The sequence below is a fragment of the Zingiber officinale genome, chromosome 2B, assembly GCF_018446385.1.
Source record: "Zingiber officinale cultivar Zhangliang chromosome 2B, Zo_v1.1, whole genome shotgun sequence".
Lineage (NCBI taxonomy): Eukaryota > Viridiplantae > Streptophyta > Magnoliopsida > Zingiberales > Zingiberaceae > Zingiber > Zingiber officinale.
Genome location: NC_055989.1, coordinates 122626560 through 122633701, shown reverse-complemented (window position 1 = coordinate 122633701; position 7142 = coordinate 122626560).

The following is a 7142-nucleotide window of genomic DNA, read 5'->3' as shown; positions in this document are numbered from 1 at the left end:
CTCCTTCCCCCCGACAAATCAAGAAATCAAAGAGATCAAGAGCCAGGAGCTGGCTTCGGCAGCTACGTACCAGAAGGAAGAGGCGAGGGTTTCCATTGACCTGATCCGGATAAAAAAAAAAAAAGGAAAGAAAGAAAAACTGCAAATTGGGTGGCCACTCAGCTAGCTTCTTAAAATCCAAACTTGGGCAGTAAACTGTAAACAAAGATGGATAGCAACAGTAGAGCTGTAAAGAGCATCTTGTGTTGTCTCTTTCATCGATGGCCATGGGGGACCATCTAGTGGAAGATGGCCTGTGATGAAAGAAGAAAGAAGAAAGAAGAAAGAAGAAGAAGAAGAAGAAGGAACCTGAGCCTAATTCTTCTTCTTCTTCTTCACTGTGCTTACTGTATATAATTGATTCCACTGCCACTACTGCTGCCATGGAATCCCGATTCCTTGTTTTGGATGCAACTGTTCCGTGATGCATGAGCACATGTAGAAAGCTCAGTGGGAGATGAGGAGGCCCAGCGTGATTAGGTCTGAGAATGCGTGATTTGACTTTCATCGGACTAGTGGCAGTGCCCCCGGCCCCTTTCGAACAACTATTTAGAAATTAATTTTTAGGGTAGATTGCATCCATGGTGTTTCTCCTTTGATTCACTACTTTGATGTCCCTAATGAAAAACAAAAAACATTAATATTTGGATCTTCAAAGTTTCACAATCTCACTTTGCCTTTTTTTTTAAAAAAGAAATTTTTTGTCATTTTACTCATTGGGGTTAGGGTTGGTAAAGTTGACTGAGCATCGAGTTTTTTTTTTAAAAAAAAAAATTATCAACAAGTAGTTAATTTAGCACAAATTGTCTTTTTTAAGAAAGGATTTTGTATCATTTTGCTCATTTGGATTAGGGTTGTGAACCAGTAAAGCGGTTTTACCAAGTTCAAACTCACTACATGATTGTCCTTATGCTTTAGTTACATTATCGATCGAATAAATAATTGAGGAGGGACCTCCTCAAAGTTGTCTTGGAGCAAAGTTGGTGTGCATATCTATAGAAATGCAAAATAATAATAATAAAGGACATAAAAAGACTTAGTGGGACGTTGAATGAAAGTAGAACTTATAAACTCTTAGAAATTGGCACCCTCAAGATCTATAGATTTGTGAGATCTATAAAGAAGTAGCCGTATACGTAGAAATTAAGAAAAAAAATAGTCATATTATTAAATTTAAAATTGATAATTAAAAATATAAAATATAAGGTCTTATATAGTTTAGTTAAGAAACAATAAATTCTAAATATAAAAAGGAAAAAAATTAAATTGACCTAAAAGTTATAAACAAATAAATATATATAATCTAATATCCCCCTCAAACTCATGATGTGACAACTAGAAGTATTAAGAGTTTGTCAGATAAGAAACGAAAGCGTGAAGCAGAATGTGACTTGGTAAACATATCTGTAATCTATACCTTTCAAGGAACAAAAGAAAACTAAATTGTATGTAATTTGAATAGCACGTTGATTATCATAATATAACCGAGTAGGCTGATGAAGAGAGATAGTCATATCCGTAAGCAACCAACGCAACCAAACTATCTTATAAGTATTTGAGGTCATGACATGATACTCAACTTCTGTGGAAGATCTAGAAATAACATCTCGCTTTTTACTCTTCAAGAAATGAGGGAATCACTAAGAAAAATGCATAAGTCAGTGGTAGATTTATGATCCTTAGGATCACCGGCCTAATCCACATCAGAGTATACACACGGTTCAAGAGATAAAGTAAAAGGAAATAAAAAGTTTTAAAATTGAGTGCCCCGAAGATACCTGAGAATACGAAGAACAGCAGCCTAATGAATTGTAGTTGGTGCAGCGATAAATTGACTAACCACATGAACAGCATACGCAATATCTGGACGAGTCACAGTGAGATAAACCAAACTTCCAACAATAGTTCTGTACAAACTAGGATCCGATAAAGGTGAGCCATCAGATAGAGAATATCGAGCATTAGTCTCAATAGGAGTATCAACGACTCTATTATCAGTAAGACAAGCACGCTCAAACAGATCGGATATATACTTTGACTGGGATAAAAGATAACCTTTCGGGAAATAAGCAACCTCAATGCTCGGAAAGTAGCGTAGTATACCCAAGTCTTTCATAGCAAAACGATGAGCTAACTCAGACTTTAGGGAAGCAATTCTATCAGAATCATCACCAGTAATAATCATGTCATCAACATATAATGATAAAAGAATACGACCTGCACTCATACATCTAACAAACAATGTTGAATCATGATTACTAGGATGAAAACCAAGCGAAGTAATCACTGTAGATAACTTCTCAAACCAAGCATGAGGTGCTTGTTTGAGACCATAAAGTGCTTTACGAAGCCTGCAAACTTCATCAGGTTGGTGTGAAATACCAAGAGGAGGTGTCATATAAACTTCTCCATGAAGATCATCATTTAGAAATACATTCTTGACATCCATCTGAGATACTTGTCATCGACGAACAGAAGCAACAATAATTAGAGTACGAAAGTCGTCATTTTTACAATAGGAGCAAATGTTTCGGTGGCAGTAAGGATGAGCTTGGAGGCTCTTAATGAGTTCAAGGTCTTATTGACAGGATGCTCGCAGTACATCCTTGGAGAACTCACCTATGTAAGTGTAACTGTGTGGCCGCAGTGTGGGGGGTCTAGGCAACTCCCCTTAGCACTTATGAAACAAGATTCGGTGGCATGGCCGTAATGCACCAACCCAGAAGGATTCAACCGTCGCCCGTGATGAGTTGTTACCATTTGACTTCACATATAAAAAGGTTTAAGTTCAAGACCTAGTTCACTTCAAACCTATGTGAATAAGATTGGTGTACTTAGGTGAAAATTCAAACCGGAAGGTATTTTCACTAAAAGCTCATTGCAACCTAGCCTCAGGACATATTTTTTTTTATTTTTTGTTTTTAACCGAAATGATTTGAATTTGTGAGGGATTGTTGAATTTTGTTTTAAATTCAAAGCATTTTTTGTAGTGTTTTTAGTCCCACATTGCTAAGTGGAGAAACTTGAAAGGGCTTATATAGGAAGCCCTTCCATCCTTGCTTAGCAATGATAAGAGGACCTACACGCATGCGCGGGCCAAGCCCAAATCGAGTGGATTTGGGGGGTTCGAGCTGGAAATCCATAAATCGGGCGTCACGTGCGCGATTAACGCGCGCAGGGGGGGTGCAAATCCCCAGCCCGTGGGCCTTGCGCTCACAGGCGGCCCGGTCTATTTTTGCTGGTTTGGTTCAGTCTGAACCAAACCAGTTTGGTTTCCGGTTCTGGTTCGGTCTGAACCAAAACCAAACCAGAGTTTGGTTCCGCGCTTGAGGAAGGTGTTGGTGCAGCGGAGACCGGCAAGAGGGGGGTGAATTGCTAAAAACAAAAAGTAACTATACCCTCCTCGTACTTTCAACTCAGTTAGTGCAATAGTTAACAAAATAATAAAACAGTAAAAGAAAGACACAGAAGAATTAACCTGATTACAACCAAGGAGGTTGTTAATCCAGGGCAGTAGAAGCGCACTAAAAGAAACTCTCCTTTGCTGAAGGCGGAGAAGCCTTTTACACTTTCAAAAGCTCAGAACTATTGCTAGGAAACACTACAGATTGAATGCTTGAGTTGTTGTTGAATTCCTAGCTCCAGGGGCCTTTATATAGGCCCTGGAAATCTTATCCCGAGAGTCCAAGGCGCCTCCAACTCGATCTGCGGATAAAACTTTATCCGCAGCGTAAACGGTCAAACTGGCCTGCTCAAGGTGCCTTGAACAGGCTTGAAGGCGCCTTCAAGCTTGTTTAAGGCGCCTTCAAGGGCGCCTTCAAGCTTGTTTAAGGCGCCTTCAAGCTACAGTAACTTCTGCTACAGTAACTTTCTACTACAGTAATTTCCAGCTTATTTTGACTCCTTTTCTTCTTCGCTTTGGCTTCCGAAGCTCCATTCTTTTGGGTGATTGCAGCCAACCGGAATAGGGCTCACCCGAACCCAATTCCCGGCCTTCTCCTCGAGCAGCCTTCCGTCCCGGCTTAATGTCCCTCTTCACGCCGCGCACGCTCTTCACGCCCACCGGAGTACTCTTCCACAGCTCTCTCATCCTTCGGACGCACCGAGCCCGTCGGCTCCCTTCCCGTGCCATCCTTCTCGCTAGCTGCGTCTTCCGCTTGACTTCCTGTGCTCCTAAGCTCCTACACACTCAGACACAGGGATCAAACACAGCAGGACCTAACCAACTTGGTTGATCACATCAAAACTACCACGGGGTCCAACAATCTCCCCCTTTTTGATGTGCATCAACCTAAGTTCAAGTTAGGGTTAAAAATAGACAAAAAACATTAATTTTAAAGAAAAATTACTAAATTAACAAATTAAGAATAATTTTTGCAATTAGTAAAATTGCAACACTTTTTTTTAAAAAAAAAAAATAAATTTTAAGTTTTCTCTAACTCCCCCTAAACTTGTACTTTTCTCTCCCCCTTTGATCACAGCAAAAATGGGGTCTTAAGAATATTCAAGTAAGATTGAAGTTTTTTGAAAATATTCTAAGTTAAAAATGAATTTTTGAAAAAAAATTGCTAAGTTAAAATAAATTTTCAAAAAAAAATTCTAAGTATAAAAAATCCTAAGTAAATATTCAAATGTTCCCCAAAAAAATTTCTAAGTCAAGTGAATGAACTTTTAGAATTTTCCAGAAGAAAATTTCTAACCCAAAAAATTAAGTTAGAATTTAAAAAAAAAAATCTAAGGAATTTTTGTTTATTTTAACAAATATTTGATAAACTTTCAAAGCATTATTTAATTTTTGTTTAATGCTTTTTCAGAAAGTTAATTAAACATTTTCTTTCAATATTTTATCTTCCAGGTCGTGGCGAGGCACTAGGCCTTCTTGGTTATTGGAGCAACAACCACTTCCTTAGACAAATCTTCCATAAAGAATTTCAATGTTTAATTTTCTCATTGTAAGCTTTTAATTTTTGAAAAATTAATTAAGCACAGATTTTGGAACCCAATAGAGGTTCCTACCTACAGGGTTATTCAGATACTTAGGGGGTACATAATTTTTGGGTATTCTTTTAAGTTGACCCTGATGGTTTCTAATGTACCAGTTTAATTTTCCATAAACTTTAATTTTTGAATTTGGAAATCTATTTAAACATGTATTATTTCTTAACTTCTCAATTTCTAATTTTAGATTTTTATTTTCAGATTTTAAATTTTCATTTATTTTTTCTAATTGATCTAATTCTTTAGACAAAGCTTTAATAAACTCAAAAGACTGTTTAGAGTTTAGGGAACGTACCTTACTTACCTCATCTTGCGATGCTCCCCCTTCATCATTGCTTTCTCCTTCTGATGTTCCTACCCCTTCATCTATGCTCATTTCTGAGCTGGACGTTTCTTCTAGCTGATGGTTGGCCATCAGTGCTAGTCCCGAGAATTCTTCGACTTTGGAGTCGGAGGACGACGAATCATCCCACGTGGCCTTTAGATTGTGTTTGGGTTGAGTGGGCTTCTTGCTCCTTTCCTTACTTTTGCTCTTCAGTTTTGGACAGTCATCTTTGATATGTCCTTCTTCGTTGCAATTGTAGCAACGAACCACCCTTTTCTTTCGCTGGAGCTTTTTCGACTGCAATCTAAATTTGTTAGAATTTACAAATTTATTAAACCGTCTTACCAGTAATGCCACTTCGGATTCGTCGATCGAAGCTTCAGAATCAGGATCGTCCCTCCTTGCTTGTAGGGCGACGTCGAGGTTTGACTTCACTACTTCTTTAGGCTCTGCAATCCGAGACTCATGAAGTTCAAAGGTAGAAAACAAACTTTCTAAGGTACTTACTGTAGGATCGAAAAGAATTTAGATATCTCCACAATAGAATGATATTGTCCACTTTGGGCTTAGACCCTCATGGCTTTGCTCTTGGGCTCTCCCCAAAAGGCCTCATGCCAATGGAGATATCTTTTCTCTTTATAAACCCATGATCTTTTCCATGTGTTTCCAATATGGGACTATGTTTGCAACCTTGCAACCCCAACAATCCCCCCCTCAAACAAAGGACCATAGGCTTCCCACGTCCGATCCTCGACCCACCAGGTCTTCCTGCCCCTCGGTCCACCCGACCTACTAGGACTTCATTGCCTAGTCGCAACTAGGACTTCCTGCCTGGTGTCTGGTCCTCTTGATCCGAACATAGGAGCCCCCACTTTCTTTGTTCGAGGTCAATATTGTACTCACATGGCTCAATCATACCATAACTCTTGTGCACAGTCGGCGGTTAAACCTTCTGGCAGTCCGGGCTCTGATACCAATTGTAGGATCGAAAAGAATTTAGATATCTCCACAATAGCATGATATTGTCCACTTTGGGCCTAGACCCTCATGGTTTTGCTCTTGGGCTCTCCCCAAAAGGCCTCATGCCAATGGAGATATCTTTTCTCTTTATAAACCCATAATCTTTTCCATATGTTTCCAATATGGGACTATGTTTGCAACCTTGCAACCCCAACACTTACCTCAAGGTCCTTAGAGATGTAGTAAGCATCTACTAAGGACGCACATTCCGGAGTCCTCGGGAAGGCGTTGAGCGTGTATCGGATGGAGTCTCGGTTCGTTACCGTTTCGCCGAGATTCGTCAGTTGCGTTATCAGCTCCTTGATCCGTTCTTGGAGTTGCGCTACCTTCTCGCCGGTGTTCATTCGGAGATTCGTTAGTTGTGTTCGAAGAATGTCGCGCCTCGCTAGCTTTGCTTCCGAGGTGCCTTCGTGGAGCTCTAGGAATTTCTCCCAGAGGTCTTTTGCGGAGTCGTAGCTTCCGATCCGACTTACCTCTTGGGGCGGAAGAACGCTGAGCAAGTGAAACTCAGCTTTTCCGTTCGCCACAAAATCCGCCTGCTCCTTCTTCGTCCATTGGAACTCTTCTTTGTCTTTAGGAGCTGAAAAACCGTATTTCATTGTTAGTAAGATATCGAACTCGGTTTTGAAGAATACCTCCATTTTTCGCTTCCATGTAGCGAAATCTCCGTCGAACTTCAGGGGATGGATGTTCGCGCCGGCCATTGTCTTGATCGTAGTGCTTCAGTTGGCGGTTAGTCCTTCTGAGGCGATCAGGATCT